The sequence below is a fragment of the Rhipicephalus microplus genome, chromosome 2, assembly GCF_043290135.1.
Source record: "Rhipicephalus microplus isolate Deutch F79 chromosome 2, USDA_Rmic, whole genome shotgun sequence".
Taxonomy (NCBI): domain Eukaryota; kingdom Metazoa; phylum Arthropoda; class Arachnida; order Ixodida; family Ixodidae; genus Rhipicephalus; species Rhipicephalus microplus.
This window is the reverse complement of record NC_134701.1, coordinates 76,197,144-76,215,584: the sequence shown is the minus strand read 5'-3', so window position 1 is coordinate 76,215,584 and position 18,441 is coordinate 76,197,144. Positions and strand designations below refer to the sequence as shown.

Below are 18,441 nucleotides of genomic sequence, written 5' to 3'. Positions count from 1 at the left end.
CGATGCACAGGCGTTCCTTTCATTAGCGCTTTTACTCTAGGTTGCAGTAGAACACATCTTCCAAAGAAATATAGGGGAAAAGGAAACGCACATGCTTTACTTCAAGCAAGAAAACTGTAGCACAAACCCTCTGATAATGAAAAAGGTTATCCCAACCTCGGCGGGACTCGAACCCGCAATCCCGGGTTAGAAGGCCGATGCCTTATCCGTTAGGCCACGAGGGCGATGTGCGAGCGATGTTCTGGCGTTCCATTCATTAGCGCTTTTACTTTAGGGGACAGTAGAACACACCATCGAAATTAATATAGGAGAAAGGGAAATGCACATGCCTTGGTTCAAGCAAGAAAACTGTAGCAGAAACCCTTTGTTGATGAAAAAGGATAACCCACCCTCGGTGGGACTCGAGCCCGCAATCCCCGGTTTAGGAGACTGATGCCTTATCCGTTAGGCCACGAGGGCAATGTGCGAGCGATGCACTGGGGTTCCTTTCATTAGCGCTTTTACTTTAGGTTACAGTAGAACACACCATCGAAAGGAATATAGGAGAAAGGGAAATGCACTTGCTTTTGTTCAAGCGAGAAAACTAGCAAAACCCTTGGTAATGAAATAGGATAACCCACCCTCCACGGCACTCGGACCCGCAATCCCCTGTTTCGAATACCGATGCTTTATTCGTTAGGCCACGAAGCCGATGTGCGAGTGATGCCATGGGGTTCCTTTTATTAGCACGTTCACTCTAGGTTACAGTAGAACACAACATCGAAAGAAATATAGGGGAAAAGAAGCGCATAAGCTTTTCTTCAAGCAAGAAAGCTGTAGCAGAAACCCTTTGTTGATGAAAAAGGATAACCCACCCTCGGTGGGACTCAAACCCGCAATCCCCGGTTTAGGAGACTGATGCCTTATCCGTTAGGCCACGAAGGAGATGCGCGAGCAATGCACTGGCGTTCCTTTCATTATCGCTTTTACTCTAGGTTGCAGAAGAACACACCATCGAAAGGAATATAGGAAAAAGGGAGATGCACTTGCTTTGGTTCAAGCGAGAAAACTAGCAACACCCTTTGTTAATGAAAAAGGATAACCAACCCTCGGCGGGACTCAAACCCGCAATCCCCCGTTTAGAAGACCGATGCCTTATTCGTTAGGCCAAGATAGCGATGTGCGGGCGATGCACTGGCGTTCCTTTCATTAGCGCTTTCACTCTAGGTTGCAGTAGAACACACCATCGAAAAGATTATAGGGGAAAAGAAGCGCATAAGCTTTGCTTCAAGCAAGAAAACTGTAGCAAAAACCTTTTCGGTGAATGAAAAAGAAATAACCTGCCCTCGGCGGGACTCGAACCCGCAATCCCCGGTTTAGGAGACCGATGCCTTATCCGTTAGGCCACGAGGGCGATGTGCGGGCGATGCACTGGCGTTCCTTTCATTAGCGCTTTTACTCTAGGTTGCAGTAGAACACACCATCGAAAGGAATATAGGGCAAAAGAAAACGCATTTGCTTTCCTGCAAGCAGGAAAACTGCAGCAGAAACCCTCTGTTAATGAAAAAGAATATCCCACCCTCGGCGGGACTCGACCCCGCCATCCCCGGTTTAGGAGACCAATGCCTTATCCGTTAGGGCACGAGGGCGATGCGCAAGCATTGCACTGGCGTTCCTTTCATTATCGCTTTTACTCTAGGTTGCAGAAGAACACACCATCGAAAGGAATATAGGAAAAAGGGAAATGCACTTGCTTTGGTTCAAGCGATAAAACTAGCAAAACCCTTTGTTAATGAAAAAGGATAACCAACCCTCGGCGGGACTCGAACCCGCAATCCCCCGTTTAGAAGACCGATGCCTTATTCGTTAGGCCAAGATGGCGATGTGCGAGCGATGCACTAGCATTCTTTAAAGTAGCGCGTTTACTCTAGGTTACAGTAGAACACATAATCCGAAGGAATATAGGGGAAAAGGAAACGCATATGATTTGCTTCAAGCAAGAAAACTGTAGTACAAACCCTTCGTAATGAAAAAGGATAACCCACCCTCGGCGGCATTCGCACCCGCAATCCGCGGTTTAGAAGACCGATGCCTTATCCGTTAGGCCACGAGGGCAATGTGCGAGCGATGCACTGGGGTTCCTTTCATTAGCGCTTTTACTTTAGGTTACAGTAGAACACACCATCGAAAGGAATATAGGAGAAAGGGAAATGCACTTGCTTTTGTTCAAGCGAGAAAACTAGCAAAACCCTTTGTTAATGAAATGGGATAACCCACCCTCCGCGGCACTCGGACCCGCAATCCCCTGTTTAGAATACCGATGCTTTATTCGTTAGGCCACGAAGCCGATGTGCGAGTGATGCACTGGCGTTCCTTTCATTAGCGCGTTTACTCTAGGTTACAGTAGAACACATCATCGAAAGGAATATAGGGGAAAAGGAAATGCATATGCTTTGGTTCAAGCAAGAAAACTGTAGCACAAACCCTCTGATAATGAAAAAGGATATCCCAACCTCGGCGGGACTCGAACCCGCAATCCCGGGTTAGAAGACCGATGCCTTATCCGTTAGGCCACGTAGCCGATGTGCGAGTGATGCACTGGCGTTCCTTTCATTAGCGCGTTTACTCTAGGTTACAGTAGAACACAACATCGAAAGGAATATAGGGGAAAAGAAGCGCATAAGCTTTGCTTCAAGCAAGAAAACTGTAGCAGAAACCTTTTCGGTGAATGAAAAAAATAACCTACTCTCGGCGGGACTCGAACCCGCAATCCCCGGTTTAGGAGACCGATGCCTTATCTGTTAGGCCACGAGGGCGATGTGCGGGCGATGCACTGGCGTTCCTTTCATTAGCGCTTTTACTGTAGGTTGCAGTAGAACACACCATCGAAAGGAATATAGGGCAAGAGAAAACGCATTTGCTTTCCTGCAAGCAGGAAAACTGCAGCAGAAACCCTCTGTTAATGAAAAAGAATAACCCACGCTCGGCGGGACTCGACCCCGCCATCCCCGGTTTAGGAGACCGATGCCTTATCCGATAGGGCACGAGGGCGATGCGCGAGCAATGCACTGGCGTTCCTTTCATTATCGCTTTTACTCTAGGTTGCAGAAGAACACACCATCGAAAGGAATTTAGGTAAAAGGGAGATGCACTTGCTTTGGTTCAAGCGAGAAAACTAGCAAAACCCTTTGTTAATGAAAAAGGATAACCAACCCTCGGCGGGACTCGAACCCGCAATCCCCCGTTTAGAAGACCGATGCCTTATCCGTTAAGCCACGAGGGCAATGTGCGAGCGATGCACTAGCGTTCTTTTCATTAGCGCGTTTACTCTAGGTTACAGTAGAACACATCATCCGAAGGAATATAAGGGAAAAGGAAACGCATATGATTCGCTTCAAGCAAGAAAACTGTAGCACAATCCCTCTGATAATGAAAAAGGATATCCCAACCTCGGCGGGACTCGAAGCCGCAATCCCGGGTTAGAAGACCGATGCCTTATCCGTTAGGCCACGAGGGCAATGTGCGAGCGATGCTCTGGCGTTCCGTTCATTAGCGCTTTTACTTTAGGGGACAGTAGAACACACCATCGAAATGAATATAGGAGAAAGGGAAATGCACATGCCTTGGTTCAAGCAAGAAAACTCTAGCAGAAACCCTTTGTTGATGAAAAAGGATAACCCACCCTCGGCGGGACTCGAACCCGCAATCCCCCGTTTAGAAGACCGATGGCTTATTCGTTAGGCCATGAGGGCGATGTGCGAGCGATGCACTAGCGTTCTTTTCATTAGCGCGTTTACTCTAGGTTACAGTAGAACACATCATCGAAAGGAATATAGGGGAAAAGGAAATGCATATGCTTTGGTTCAAGCAAGAAAACTGTAGGAGAAACCCTTTGTTAATAAAAAAGGATAACCCACCCTCCGCGGGATTCGAACCCGCAATCCCCTGTTTAGGGGGCCGATGCCTTATCCGTTAGGCCACGTAGCCGATGTGCGAGTGATGCACTGGCGTTCCTTTCATTAGCACGTTTACTCTAGGTTACAGTAGAACACAACATCGAAAGGAATATAGGGGAAAAGAAGCGCATAAGCTTTGCTTCAAGCAAGAAAACTGTAGCAGAAACCTTTTCGGTGAATGAAAAAAAATAACCTACCCTCGGGGGGACTCGAACCCGCAATCCCCGGTTTAGGAGACCGATGCATTATCCGTTAGGCCACGAGGGCGATGTGCGGGCGATGCACTGGCGTTCCTTTCATTAGCGCTTTCACTGTAGGTTGCAGCAGAACACACCATCGAAAGGAATATAGGGCAAAAGAAAACGCATTTGCTTTACTGCAAGCAGGAAAACTGCAGCAGAAACCCTCTGTTAATGAAAAAGAATATCCCACCCTCGGCGGGACTCGACCCCGCCATCCCCGGTTTTGGAGACCGATGCCTTATCCGTTAGGGCACGAGGGCGATGCGCGAGCAATGCACTGGCGTTCCTTTCATTATCGCTTTTGCTCTAGGTTGCAGAAGAACACACCATCGAAAGGAATATAGGAAAAAGGGAGATGCACTTGCTTTGGTTCAAGCGAGAAAACTAGCAAAACCCTTTGTCAATGAAAAAGGATAACCAATCCTCGGCGGGACTCGAACCCGCAATCCCCTGTTTAGAAGACCGATGCCTTATTCGTTAGGCCAAGATGGCGATGTGCGAGCGATGCACTAGCGTTCTTTTCATTAGCGCGTTTACTCTAGGTTACAGTAGAACACATCATCCGAAGGAATATAGGGGAAAAGGAAACGCATATGATTTGCTTCAAGCAAGAAAACTGTAGCACAAACCCTTGGTAATGAAAAAGGATAACCCACCCTCGGCGGCACTCGCACCCGCAATCCACGGTTTAGAAGACCGATGCCTTATCCGTTAAGCCACGAGGGCAATGTGCGAGCGATGCACTGGGGTTCCTTTCATTAGCGCTTTTACTTTAGGTTACAGTAGAACACACCATCGAAAGGAATATAGGAGAAAGGGAAATGCACTTGCTTTTGTTCAAGCGAGAAAACTAGCAAAACCCTTTGTTGATGAAAAGGGATAACCCACCCTCGGCGGGACTCGAACCCGCAATCCCCCGTTTAGAAGTCCGATGCCTTATTCGTTAGGCCACGAGGGCGATGTGCGAGCGATGCACTAGCGTTCTTTTCATTAGCGCGTTTACTCTAGGTTACAGTAGAACACATCATCGAAAGGAATATAGGGGAAAAGGAAATGCATATGCTTTGGTTCAAGCAAGAAAACTGTGGGAGAAACCCTTTGTTAATAAAAAAGGATGACCCACCCTCCGCGGGACTCGAACCCGCAATCCCCTGTTTAGGGGGCCGATGCCTTATCCGTTAGGCCACGTAGCCGATGTGCGAGTGATGCACTGGCGTTCCTTTCATTAGCGCGTTTACTCTAGGTTACAGTAGAACACAACATCGAAAGGAATATAGGGGAAAAGAAGCGCATAAGCTTTGCTTCAAGCAGGAAAACTGTAGCAGAAACCTTTTCGGTGAATATAAAAAAAATAACCTACCCTCGGCGGGACTCGAACCCGCAATCCCCGGTTTAGGAGACCGATGCCTTATCCGTTAGGCCACGAGGGCGATGTGCGGGCGATGCACTGGCGTTCCTTTCATTAGCGCTTTTACTCTAGGTTGCAGTAGAACACACCATCGAAAGGAATATAGGGCAAAATAAAACGCATTTGCTTTCCTGCAAGCAGGAAAACTGCAGCAGAAACGCTCTGTGAATGAAAAAGAATATCCCACCCTCGGCGGGACTCGACCCCGCCATCCCCGGTTTAGGAGACCGATGCCTTATCCGTTAGGGCACGAGGGCGATGCGCGAGCAATGCACTGGCGTTCCTTTCATTATCGCTTTTGCTCTAGGTTGCAGAAGAACACACCATCGAAAGGAATATAGGAAAAAGGGAGATGCACTTGCTTTGGTTCAAGCGAGAAAACTAGCAAAACCCTTTGTCAATGAAAAAGGATAACCAACCCTCGGCGGGACTCGAACCCGCAATCCCCCGTTTAGAAGACCGATGCCTTATTCGTTAGGCCAAGATGGCGATGTGCGAGCGATGCACTAGCGTTCATTTCATTAGCGCGTTTACTCTAGGTTACAGTAGAACACATCATCTGAAGGAATATAGAGGAAAAGGAAACCCATATGATTTGCTTCAAGCAAGAAAACTGTAGCACAAACCCTTGGTAATGAAAAAGGATAACCCACCCTCGGGGGCACTCGCACTCGCAATCCGCGGTTTAGAAGACCGATGCCTTATCCGTTATGCCACGAGGGCAATGTGCGAGCGATGCACTGGGGTTCCTTTCATTAGCGCTTTTACTTTAGGTTACAGGAGAACACACCATCGAAAGGAATATAGGAGAAAGGAAAATGCACTTGCTTTTGCTCAAGCGAGAAAACTAGCAAAACCCTTTGTTAATGAAATAGGATAACCCACCCTCCGCGGCATTCGGACCCGCAATCCCCTGTTTAGAATACCGATGCTTTATTTGTTAGGCCACGAAGCCGATGTGCGAGCGATGCCATGGGGTTCCTTTTATTATCACGTTCACTCTAGGTTACAGTAGAACACAACATCGAAAGGAATATAAGGGAAAAGAAGCGCATAAGCTTTGCTTCAAGCAAGAAAACTGTAGCAGAAGCCTTTTCGGTGAATGAAAAAAAATAACCTACCCTCGGCGGGACTCGAACCCGATATCCACGGTTTAGGAGACCGATGCCTTATTCGTTAGGCCACGAGGGCGATGTGGGAGCGATGCACAGGCGTTCCTTTCATTAGCGCTTTTACTCTAGGTTGCAGTAGAACACATCTTCCAAAGAAATATAGGGGAAAAGGAAACGCACATGCTTTACTTCAAGCAAGAAAACTGTAGCACAAACCCTTTGTTAATGAAAAAGAGTAACCCACCCTCGGTGGGACTCGAACCCGCAATCCCCGGCTTAGGAGAACGATGCCTTATTCGTTAGGCCAAGAGGGCGATGTGCGAGCGATGCACTAGCGTTCTTTTCATTAGCGCGTTTACTCTAGGTTACAGTAGAACACATCATTCAAAGGAATATAAGGGAAAAGGAAACGCATATGATTTGCTTCAAGCAGGAAACTGTAGCACAAACCCTTGGTAATGAAAAAGGATCACCCACCCTCGGCGGCAATCGCACCCGCAATCTGCGGTTTAGAAGACCGATGCCTTATTCGTTAGGCCACGAGGGCGATGTGGGAGCGATGCACAGGCGTTCCTTTCATTAGCGCTTTTACTCTAGGTTGCAGTAGAACACATCTTCCAAAGAAATATAGGGGAAAAGGAAACGCACATGCTTTACTTCAAGCAAGAAAACTGTAGCACAAACCCTCTGATAATGAAAAAGGTTATCCCAACCTCGGCGGGACTCGAACCCGCAATCCCGGGTTAGAAGACCGATGCCTTATCCGTTAGGCCACGAGGGCGATGTGCGAGCGATGTTCTGGCGTTCCATTCATTAGCGCTTTTACTTTAGGGGACAGTAGAACACACCATCGAAATTAATATAGGAGAAAGGGAAATGCACATGCCTTGGTTCAAGCAAGAAAACTGTAGCAGAAACCCTTTGTTGATGAAAAAGGATAACCCACCCTCGGTGGGACTCGAGCCCGCAATCCCCGGTTTAGGAGACTGATGCCTTATCCGTTAGGCCACGAGGGCAATGTGCGAGCGATGCACTGGGGTTCCTTTCATTAGCGCTTTTACTTTAGGTTACAGTAGAACACACCATCGAAAGGAATATAGGAGAAAGGGAAATGCACTTGCTTTTGTTCAAGCGAGAAAACTAGCAAAACCCTTGGTAATGAAATAGGATAACCCACCCTCCACGGCACTCGGACCCGCAATCCCCTGTTTCGAATACCGATGCTTTATTCGTTAGGCCACGAAGCCGATGTGCGAGTGATGCCATGGGGTTCCTTTTATTAGCACGTTCACTCTAGGTTACAGTAGAACACAACATCGAAAGAAATATAGGGGAAAAGAAGCGCATAAGCTTTTCTTCAAGCAAGAAAGCTGTAGCAGAAACCCTTTGTTGATGAAAAAGGATAACCCACCCTCGGTGGGACTCAAACCCGCAATCCCCGGTTTAGGAGACTGATGCCTTATCCGTTAGGCCACGAAGGAGATGCGCGAGCAATGCACTGGCGTTCCTTTCATTATCGCTTTTACTCTAGGTTGCAGAAGAACACACCATCGAAAGGAATATAGGAAAAAGGGAGATGCACTTGCTTTGGTTCAAGCGAGAAAACTAGCAACACCCTTTGTTAATGAAAAAGGATAACCAACCCTCGGCGGGACTCAAACCCGCAATCCCCCGTTTAGAAGACCGATGCCTTATTCGTTAGGCCAAGATAGCGATGTGCGAGCGATGCACTAGCGTTCTTTTCATTAGGGCGTTTACTCTAGGTTACAGTAGAACACATCATCCGAAGGAATATAGGGGAAAAGGAAACGCATATGATTTGCTTCAAGCAGGAAACTGTAGCACAAACCCTTGGTAATGAAAAAGGATCACCCACCCTCGGCGGCAATCGCACCCGCAATCTGCGGTTTAGAAGACCGATGCCTTATCCGTTAGGCCACGAGGGCAATGTGCGAGCGATGCACTGGGGTTCCTTTCATTAGCGCTTTTACTTTAGGTTACAGTAGAACACACCATCGAAAGGAATATAGGAGAAAGGGAAATGCACTTGCTTTTGTTCAAGCGAGAAAACTAGCAAAACCCTTTGTTAATGAAATAAGATAACCAACCCTCGGTGGGACTCGAACCCGCAATCCCCCGTTAAGAAGACTGATGCCTTATTCGTTAGGCCAAGAGGGCGATGTGCGAGCGATGCACTAGCGTTCTTTTCATTAGCGCGTTTACTCTAGGTTGCAGTAGAACACATCATCGAAATGAATATAGGGGAAAAGGAAACGCATTTGATTTGCTTCAAGCAAGAAAACTCTAGCACAAACCCTTTGATAATGAAAAAGGATATCCCAACCTCAGCGGGACTTGAACCCGCAGTCCCCGGTTTAGGAGACCGATGCCTTATCCGTTAGGCCACGAGGGCGATGTGCGAGCGATGCACTGGCGTTCCTCTCATTAGCACTTTTACTCTCGGTTATTGTAGAACACACCATCGAAAGGAATATAGGGGAAAAGGAAACGCATATGCTTTGCTTCAAGCAAAAAAACTGTAGCAAAAATCCTTGGTAATGAAAAAGGATAACCCACAATCAGCGGGACTCGAACCCGCAATCCCCGGTTAAGAAGACCGATGCCTTATCCGTTAGGCCACGAGAGCAACGTGCGATTGATGCACCAATGTTCCTTTCATTAGCACATTTACTTTAGTGGACAGTAGAACACACCGTCGAAATTAATATAGGAGAAAGGGAAATGCTCATGCTTTGATTCAACCAAGAAAACTGAAGCAGAAACCCTTTGTTAATGAAAAAGGATAACCCACCCTCGGCGAGACTCGAACACGCAATCCCTCGTTTAGAAGACCGATGCCTTATTCGTTAGGCCACGAGGGCGATGTGTGAGCGTTGCACTAGCGTTTTTCCATTAGCGCGTTTACTCTAGGTTATAGTAAAACACACCATCGAAAGGAATATAGGAGAAAAGGAGCACATATGCTTTGCTTCAAACAAGAAAACTGTAGCAAAAACCCTTTGTTAATGGAAAAGAATAACCCACCCTTGGCAGGACTCAAACCCGCAATACCCCGTTTGGAAGACCGATGCCTTATTCGTTAGCCCACGAGGGCGATGTGCGAGCGATGCACTGGCGTTCCTTTCATTCGCACTTTTACTCTACGTTACTGTAGAACACACCATCTAAAGCAATATAGGACAAAAGGAAACGCATATGCTCTGCTTCAAGCAAGAAAACTGTTGCAGAAACCCTTGGTATTGAAAAAGGATAACCCACCCTCGGCGGGACTCGAACCCGCAATCCCCGGTTTAGGAGACCGATGCCTTATCCGTTAGGCCACGAGGGCGATGTGCGAGCAATGCACTGGCGTTCCTTTCATTAGCACTTTTATTCTAGGTTACTGTAGAACACACCATCGAAAGGAATATAGCGGAAAAGGAAACGCATATGCTCTGCTTCAAGCAAGAAAACTGTTGCAGAAACCCTTGGTATTGAAAAAGGATAACCCACCCTCGGCGGGACACGAACCCGCCATCCCCCGTTTAGAAGACCAATGCCTTATTCGTTAGGCCACGAGGGCGATGTGCGAGCGTTGCACTGGCGTTCCTTTCATTAGCACTTTTACTCTAGGTTACTGTAGAACACATCATCGAAAGGAATACAGGAGAAAAGGAAACGCATATGCTCATCTTCAAGCAAGAAAACTGTTGCAGAAACGCTTGGTATTGAAAAAGGATAACCCACCCTCGGCAGGACTCGAACCCGCAATCCCCGGTTTAGAAGACCGATGCCTTATCCGTTAGGCCACGAAGGCGATGTGGGAGCGATGCACTGGCGTTCCTTTCATCAGCACTTTTAGTCTAGGTTACTGTAGAACACACCATCTAAAGGAATATAGGGGAAAAGGAAACGCATATGTTCTGCTTCAAGCAAGAAAACTGTAGCAGAAACCTTTTCGGTGAATGAAAAAAATAACCTACCCTCGGCGGGACTCGAACCCGCAATCCCCGGTTTAGGAGACCAATGCCTTATTCGTTAGGCCAAAAGGGCGATGTGCGAGCGATGCACTAGCGTTCTTTTCATTAGCGCGTTTACTCTAGGTTACAGTAGAACACATCATTCAAAGGAATATAGGGGAAAAGGAAACGCATATGCTTTGCTTCAAGCAAAAGAACTGTAGCAAAAACCCTTGGTAATAAAAAAGGATAACCCACACTCAGCGGGACTCGAACCCGCAATCCCCGGTTTAGAAGACCGATGCCTTATCCGTTAGGCCACGAGAGCAACGTACGATTGATGCACTAACGTTCCTTTCATTAGCGCTTTTAGTCTAGGTTACTGTAGAACACACCATCGAAAGGAATATAGGGGAAAAGGAAACGCATATGCTCTGCTTCAAGCAAGAAAACTGTTGCAGAAACCCTTGGTATTGAAAAAGGATAACCCACCCTCGGCGGGACTCGAATCCGCATTCCCGGTTTAGAAGACCGATGCCTTATCCGTTAGGCCATGAGGGCGGTTTGCGAGCGATGCACACGCGTTCCTTTCATTAGCGCTTTTACTCTAGGTTGCAGTAGAACTCATCATCGAAAGGAATATAGGGGAAAAGGAAACGTACATGCTTTGCTTCAAGCAAGAAAACTTTAGCACAAACCCTTTGTTAATGAAAAAGAGTAACCCACCCTCGGTGGCACTCGCACCCGCAAGCCCCAGTTTAGAAGACCGATGCCTTATCCGTTAGGCCACGAGGGCAATGTGCGAGCAATGCACTGGCGTTCATTTTATTAGCGCTTTTATTTTAGGTTACAGTAGAACACACCATCGAAAGGAATATAGGAGAAAGGAAAATGCACTTGCTTTTGTTCAAGCGAGAAAACTAGCAACACCCTTTGTTAATGAAAAAGGATAACCAACCCTCGGCGGGACTCGAACCCGCAATCCCCGGTTTAGAAGACCGATGCCTTATTCGTTAGGCCAAGATGGCGATGTGCGAGCGATGCACTAGCGTTCTTTTCATTAGCGCGTTTACTCTAGGTTACAGTAGAACACATCATCCAAAGGAATATAAGGGAAAAGGAAACGCATAAGATTCGCTTCAAGCAAGAAAACTGTAGCATAACCCCTCTGATAATGAAAAAGGATATCCCAACCTCGGCGGGACTCGAACCCGCAATCCCGGGTTAGAAGACCGATGCCTTATCCGTTAGGCCACGAGGGCAATGTGCGAGCGATGCTCTGGCGTTCCATTCATTAGCGCTTTTACTTTAGGGGACAGTAGAACACACCATCGAAATGAATATAGGAGAAAGGGAAATGCACATGCCTTGGTTCAAGCAAGAAAACTCTAGCAGAAACCCTTTGTTGATGAAAAAGGATAACCCACCCTCGGCAGGAATCGAACTTGAAATCCCCGGTTTAGGAGACCGATGCCTTATCCGTTAGGCCACGAGGGCACTGTGCGGGCGATGCACTGGCGTTCCTTTCATTAGCGCTTTTACTGTAGGTTGCAGCAGAACACACCATCGAAAGGAATATAGGGCAAAAGAAAACGCATTTGCTTTACTGCAAGCAGGAAAACTGCAGCAGAAACCCTCTGTTAATGAAAAAGAATATCCCACCCTCGGCGGGACTCGACCCCGCCATCCCCGGTTTTGGAGACCGATGCCTTATCCGTTAGGGCACGAGGGCGATGCGCGAGCAATGCACTGGCGTTCCTTTCATTATCGCTTTTGCTCTAGGTTGCGGAAGAACACACCATCGAAAGTAATATAGGAGAAAGGGAAATGCACTTGCTTTTGCTCAAGCGAGAAAACTAGCAAAACCCTTTGTTAATGAAATAGGATAACCCACCCTCCGCGGCACTCGGACCCGCAATCTCCTGTTTAGAATACCGATGCTTTATTTGTTAGGCCACGAAGCCGATGTGCGAGTGATGCCATGGGGTTCCTTTTATTAGCACGTTCACTCTAGGTTACAGTAGAACACAACATCGAAAGGAATATAAGGAAAAAGAAGCGCATAAGCTTTGCTTCAAGCAAGAAACCTGTAGCAGAAACCTTTTCGGTGAATGAAAAAAAATAACCTACCCTAGGCGGGACTCGAACCCGATATCCCCGGTTTAGGAGACCGATGCCTTATCCGTTAGGCCACGAGGGCGATGTGGGAGCGACGCACAGGGGTTCCTTTCATTAGCGCTTTTACTCTAGGTTGCAGTAGAACACATCTTCTAAAGAAATATAGGGGAAAAGGAAACGCACATGCTTTGCTTCAAGCAAGAAAACTGTAGCACAAACCCTTTGTTAATGAAAAAAAGTAACCCACCCTCGGTGGGACTCGAACCCGCAATCCCCGGCTTAGGAGAACGATGCCTTATTCGTTAGGCCAAGAGGGCGATGTGAGAGCGATGCACTAGCGTTCTTTTCATTAGCGCGTTTACTCTAGGTTACAGTAGAACACATCATTCAAAGGAATATAAGGGAAAAGGAAACGCATATGATTCTCTTCAAGCAAGAAAACTGTAGCACAAACCCTCTGATAATGAAAAAGGATATCCCAACCTCGGCGGGACTCGAACCCGCAATCCCGGGTTAGAAGACCGATGCCTTATCCGTTAGGCCACGAGGGCGATGTGCGAGCGATGCTCTGGCGTTCCATTCATTAGCGCTTTTACTTTAGGGGACAGTAGAACACACCATCGAAATTAATATAGGAGAAAGGGAAATGCACATGCCTTGGTTCAAGCAAGAAAACTGTAGCGGAAACCCTTTGTTGATGAAAAAGGATAACCCACCCTCGGTGGGACTCGAACCCGCAATCCCCGGTTTAGGAGACCGATGCCTTATCCGTTAGGCCACGAGGGAGATGCGCGAGCAATGCACTGGCGTTCCTTTCATTATCGCTTTTACTCTAGGTTGCAGAAGAACACACCATCGAAAGGAATATGGGAAAAAGGGAGATGCACTTGCTTTGGTTCAAGCGAAAAAACTAGCAAAACCCTTTGTTAATGAAAAAGGATAACCAACCCTCGGCGGGACTCGAACCCGCAATCCCCCGTTTAGAAGACCGATGCTTATTCGTTAGGCCAAGATAGCGATGTGCGAGCGATGCACTAGCGTTCTTTTCATTAGCGCGTTTACTCTAGGTTACAGTAGAACACATCATCCGAAGGAATATAGGGGAAAAGGAAACGCATATGATTTGCTTCAAGCGGGAAACTGTAGCACAAACCCTTGGTAATGAAAAAGGATAACCCACCCTCGGCGGCAATCGCACCCGCAATCTGCGGTTTAGAAGACCGATGCCTTATCCGTTAGGCCACGAGGGCAATGTGCGAGCGATGCACTGGGGTTCCTTTCATTAGCGCTTTTACTTTAGGTTACAGTAGAACACACCATCGAAAGGAATATAGGAGAAAGGGAAATGCACTTGCTTTTGTTCAAGCGAGAAAACTAGCAAAACCCTTTGTTAATGAAGTAATATAACCAACCCTCGGTGGGACTCTAACCCGCAATCCCCCGTTTAGAAGACTGATGCCTTATTCGTTAGGCCAAGAGGGCGATGTGCGAGCGATGCACTAGCGTTCTTTTCATTAGCGCGTTTACTCTAGGTTACAGTAGAACACATCATCGAAAGGAATATAGGGGAAAAGGAAACACATTTGATTTGCTTCAAGCAAGAAAACTCTAGCACGAACCCTTTGATAATGAAAAAGGATATCCCAACCTCGGCGGGACTTGAACCCGCAGTCCCCGGTTTAGGAGACCGATGCCTTATCCGTTAGGCCACGAGGGCGATGTGCGAGCGATGCACTGGCGTTCCTCTCATTAGCACTTTTACTCTAGGTTATTGTAGAACACACCATCGAAAGGAATATAGGGGAAAAGGAAACGCATATGCTTTGCTTCAAGCAAAAAAAAACTGTAGCAAAAACCCTTGGTAATGAAAAAGGATAACCCACAATCGGCGGGACTCGAACCCGCAATCCCCGGTTAAGAAGACCGATGCCTTATCCGTTAGGCCACGAGAGCAACGTGCGATTGATGCACCAATGTTCCTTTCATTAGCACATTTACTTTAGTGGACAGTAGAACACACCATCGAAATTAATATAGGAGAAAGGGAAATGCTCATGCTTTGGTTCAAGCAAGAAAACTGTAGCAGAAACCCTTTGTTAATGAAAAAGGATAACCCACCCTCGGCGAGACTCGAACACGCAATTCCTCGTTTAGAAGACCGATGCCTCATTCGTTAGGCCACGAGGGCGATGTGCGAGCGTTGCACTAGCGTTCTTTCCATTAGCGCGTTTACTCTAGGTTATAGTAAAACACACCATCGAAAGAAATATAGGAGAAAAGGAGCACATATGCTTTGCTTCAAACAAGAAAACTGTAGCAGAAACCCTTTGTTAATGGAAAAGAATAACCCACCCTTGGCAGGACTCAAACCCGCAATCCCCCGTTTGGAAGACCGATGCCTTATTCGTTAGCCCACGAGGGCGATGTGCGAGCGATGCACTGGCGTTCCTTTCATTCGCACTTTTACTCTAGGTTACTGTAGAACACACCATCTAAAGGAATATAGGACAAAAGGAAACGCATATGCTCTGCTTCAAGCAAGAAAACTGTTGCAGAAACCCTTGGTATTGAAAAAAGATAACCCACCCTCGGCGGGACTCGAACCCGCCATCCCCGGTTTAGAAGACCGATGCCTTATCCGTTAGGCCACGAGGGCGATGTGCGAGCAATGCGCTGGCGTTCCTTTCATCAGCACTTTTAGTCTAGGTTACTGTAGAACACACCATCGAAATTAATATAGGAGAAAGGGAAATGCACATGCTTTGGTTCAAGCAAGAAAACTGTAGCAGAAACCCTTTGTTAATGAAAAAGGATATCCCACCCTCGGCGGGACTCGAACCCGCAATCCCCCGTTTAGAAGACCAATGCCTTATTCGTTAGGCCACGAGGGCGATGTGCGAGCGTTGCACTGGCGTTCCTTTCATTAGCACTTTTACTCTAGGTTACTGTAGAACACATCATCGAAAGGAATATAGGAGAAAAGGAAACGCATATGCTCTGCTTCAATCAAGAAAACTGTTGCAGAAACGCTTGGTATTGAAAAAGGATAACCCACCCTCGGCAGGACTCGAACCCGCAATCCCCGGTTTAGAAGACCGATGCCTTATCCGTTAGGCCACGAGGGCGATGTGCGAGCGATGCACTGGCGTTCCTTTCATCAGCACTTTTAGTCTAGGTTACTGTAGAACACACCATCGAAAGGAATATAGGGGAAAAGTAAACGCATATGCTCTGCTTCAAGCAAGAAAACTGTAGCAGAAACCTTTTCGGTGAATGAAAAAAAATAACCTACCCTCGGCGGGACTAGAACCCGCAATCCCCGGTTTAGGAGACCAATGCCTTATTCGTTAGGCCAAAAGGGCGATGTGCGAGCGATGCACTAGCGTTCTTTTCATTAGCGCGTTTACTCTAGGTTACAGTAGAACACATCATCCAAAGGAATATAGGGGAAAAGGAAACGCATATGATTTGCTTCAAGCAAACGAACTGTAGCAAAAACCCTTGGTAATAAAAAAGGATAACCCACACTCAGCGGGACTCGAACCCGCAATCCCCGGTTAAGAAGACCGATGCCTTATCCGTTAGGCCACGAGAGCAACGTACGATTGGTGCACTAACGTTCCTTTCATTAGCGCTTTTACTTTAGGTGACAGTAGAACACACCATCGAAATTAATATAGGAGAAAGGGAAATGCACATGCTTTGGTTCGAGCAAAAAAACTGTAGCAGAAACTCTTTGTTAATGAAAAAGGATAACCCACTCTCGGCGGGACTCGAACCCGCAATCCCCCATTTAAGAAGACCAATGCCTTATTCATTAGGCCACGAGGGCGATGTGCGAGCGTTTCACTAGCGTTCTTTTCATTAGCGCGTTTACTCTAGGTTACAGTAAAACACACCATCGAAAGGAATATAGGAGAAAAGGAGCGCATATGCTTTGCTTCAAACAAGAAAACTGTAGCAGAAACCCTTTGTTAATGAAAAAGTATAACCACCCTTGGCAGGACTCGAACCCGCAATCCCACGTTTGGAAGACCGATGCCTTATTCGTTAGGCCACGAGGGCGATGTGCGAGCGATGCACTAGCGTTCTCTTCATTAGCGCGTTTATTCTAGGTTACTGTAGAACACACCATCGAAAGATATATATGGGAAAAGGAAACGCATATGCTCTGCTTCAAGCAAGAAAACTGTTGCAGAAACCCTTGGTATTGAAAAAGGATAACCCACCCTCGGCGGGACTCGAATCCGCATTCCCGGTTTAGAAGACCGATGCCTTATCCGTTAGGCCACGAGGGCGGTTTGCGAGCGATGCACAGGCGTTCCTTTCATTAGCGCTTTTACTCTAGGTTGCAGTAGAACTCATCATCGAAAGGAATATAGGGGAAAAGGAAACGTACATGCTTTGCTTCAAGCAAGAAAACTTTAGCACAAACCCTTTGTTAATGAAAAAGAGTAACCCACCCTCGGTGGCACTCGCACCCGCAAGCCCCGGTTTAGAAGACCGATGCCTTATCCGTTAGGCCACGAGGGCAATGTGCGAGCAATGCACTGGCGTTCATTTCATTAGCGCTTTTATTTTAGGTTACAGGAAAACACACCATCGAAATTAATATATGGGAAAGGGAAATGCACATGCTTTGGTTCAAGCAAGAAAACTGTACCAAAATCCTTTGTTAATGAAAAAGGGTAACCCACTCTCGGCGGGCGGGATACGAACCCGATATCCCCCGTTTAGAAGACCGATGCCTTATTCGTTAGGCCATGAGGGCGATGGGCGAGCGATGCACTAGCGTTCTTTTCATTAGCGCGTTTACTCTAGGTTACAGTAGAACACATCACCGAAAGGAATATAAGAGAAAAGGAAATGCATATGCTTTGGTTCAAGCAAGAAAACTGTGGGAGAAACCCTTTGTTAATAAAAAAGATTAACCCACCCTCCGCGGGACTCGAACCCGCAATCCCCTGTTTAGGAGCCGATACCTTATCCGTTAGGCCACGTAGCCGATGTGCGAGCGATGCACTGGCGTTCCTTTCATTAGCGCGTTTACTCTAGGTTACAGTAGAACACAACATCGAAAGGAATATAGGGGAAAAGAAGCGCATAAGCTTTGCTTCAAGCAAGAAAACTGTAGCAGAAACCTTTTCGTTGAATGAAAAAAAATAACCTACCCTCGGTGGGACTCGAACCCACAATCCCCGGTTTAGGAGACCGATGCCTTATTCGTTAGGCCAAAAAGGCGATGTGCGAGCGATGCACTAGCGTTCTTTTCATTAGCGTGTTTACTCTAGGTTACAGTAGAACACATCATTCAAAGGAATATAGGGGGAAAGGAAATGCATATGCCTTTCTTCAAGCAAGAAAACTTTAGCACAAACCCTTTGTTAATGAAAAAGAGTAACCCACCCTCGGCGGCACTCGCACCCGCAATTCCAGGTTTAGAAGACCGATGCCTTATCCGTTAGGCCACGAGGGCAATGTGCGAGCGATGCACTGGCGTTCCTTTCATTAGCGCTTTTACTCTAGGTTGCAGTAGAACACACCATCGAAAGGAATATAGGAAAAAGGGAAATGCGCTTGCTTTGGTTCAAGCGAGAAAACTAGCAAAACCCTTTGTTAATGAAAAAGGATAACCAGCCCTCGGCAGGACTCGAACCCGCAATCCCC

At 47.1% G+C, this 18,441-nt stretch overlaps 8 non-coding genes across 8 annotated transcripts; all 8 read right to left on the bottom strand.

Moving 5' to 3' along the window:
* Positions 1 to 1,320: 1,320 nt before the first annotated feature.
* Positions 1,321 to 1,393, bottom strand: TRNAR-CCU (transfer RNA arginine (anticodon CCU)). The gene has a single exon. It is a non-coding gene; the product is annotated as a tRNA-Arg (tRNA).
* A 1,796-nt stretch (positions 1,394 to 3,189) lies between these two features.
* TRNAR-UCU (transfer RNA arginine (anticodon UCU)) lies at positions 3,190 to 3,262 on the bottom strand. The gene has a single exon. It is a non-coding gene; the product is annotated as a tRNA-Arg (tRNA).
* A 2,272-nt stretch (positions 3,263 to 5,534) lies between these two features.
* Positions 5,535 to 5,607, bottom strand: TRNAR-CCU (transfer RNA arginine (anticodon CCU)). Its single transcript has one exon. It is a non-coding gene; the product is annotated as a tRNA-Arg (tRNA).
* Positions 5,608 to 9,973: 4,366 nt separating this feature from the next.
* TRNAR-CCU (transfer RNA arginine (anticodon CCU)) lies at positions 9,974 to 10,046 on the bottom strand. Its single transcript has one exon. It is a non-coding gene; the product is annotated as a tRNA-Arg (tRNA).
* Positions 10,047 to 10,441: 395 nt separating this feature from the next.
* On the bottom strand, positions 10,442 to 10,514 carry TRNAR-UCU (transfer RNA arginine (anticodon UCU)). The gene has a single exon. It is a non-coding gene; the product is annotated as a tRNA-Arg (tRNA).
* A 397-nt stretch (positions 10,515 to 10,911) lies between these two features.
* On the bottom strand, positions 10,912 to 10,984 carry TRNAR-UCU (transfer RNA arginine (anticodon UCU)). Its single transcript has one exon. It is a non-coding gene; the product is annotated as a tRNA-Arg (tRNA).
* Positions 10,985 to 15,357: 4,373 nt separating this feature from the next.
* TRNAR-UCU (transfer RNA arginine (anticodon UCU)) lies at positions 15,358 to 15,430 on the bottom strand. Its single transcript has one exon. It is a non-coding gene; the product is annotated as a tRNA-Arg (tRNA).
* A 396-nt stretch (positions 15,431 to 15,826) lies between these two features.
* Positions 15,827 to 15,899, bottom strand: TRNAR-UCU (transfer RNA arginine (anticodon UCU)). The gene has a single exon. It is a non-coding gene; the product is annotated as a tRNA-Arg (tRNA).
* Between the last annotated feature and the right edge of the window lie 2,542 nt (positions 15,900 to 18,441).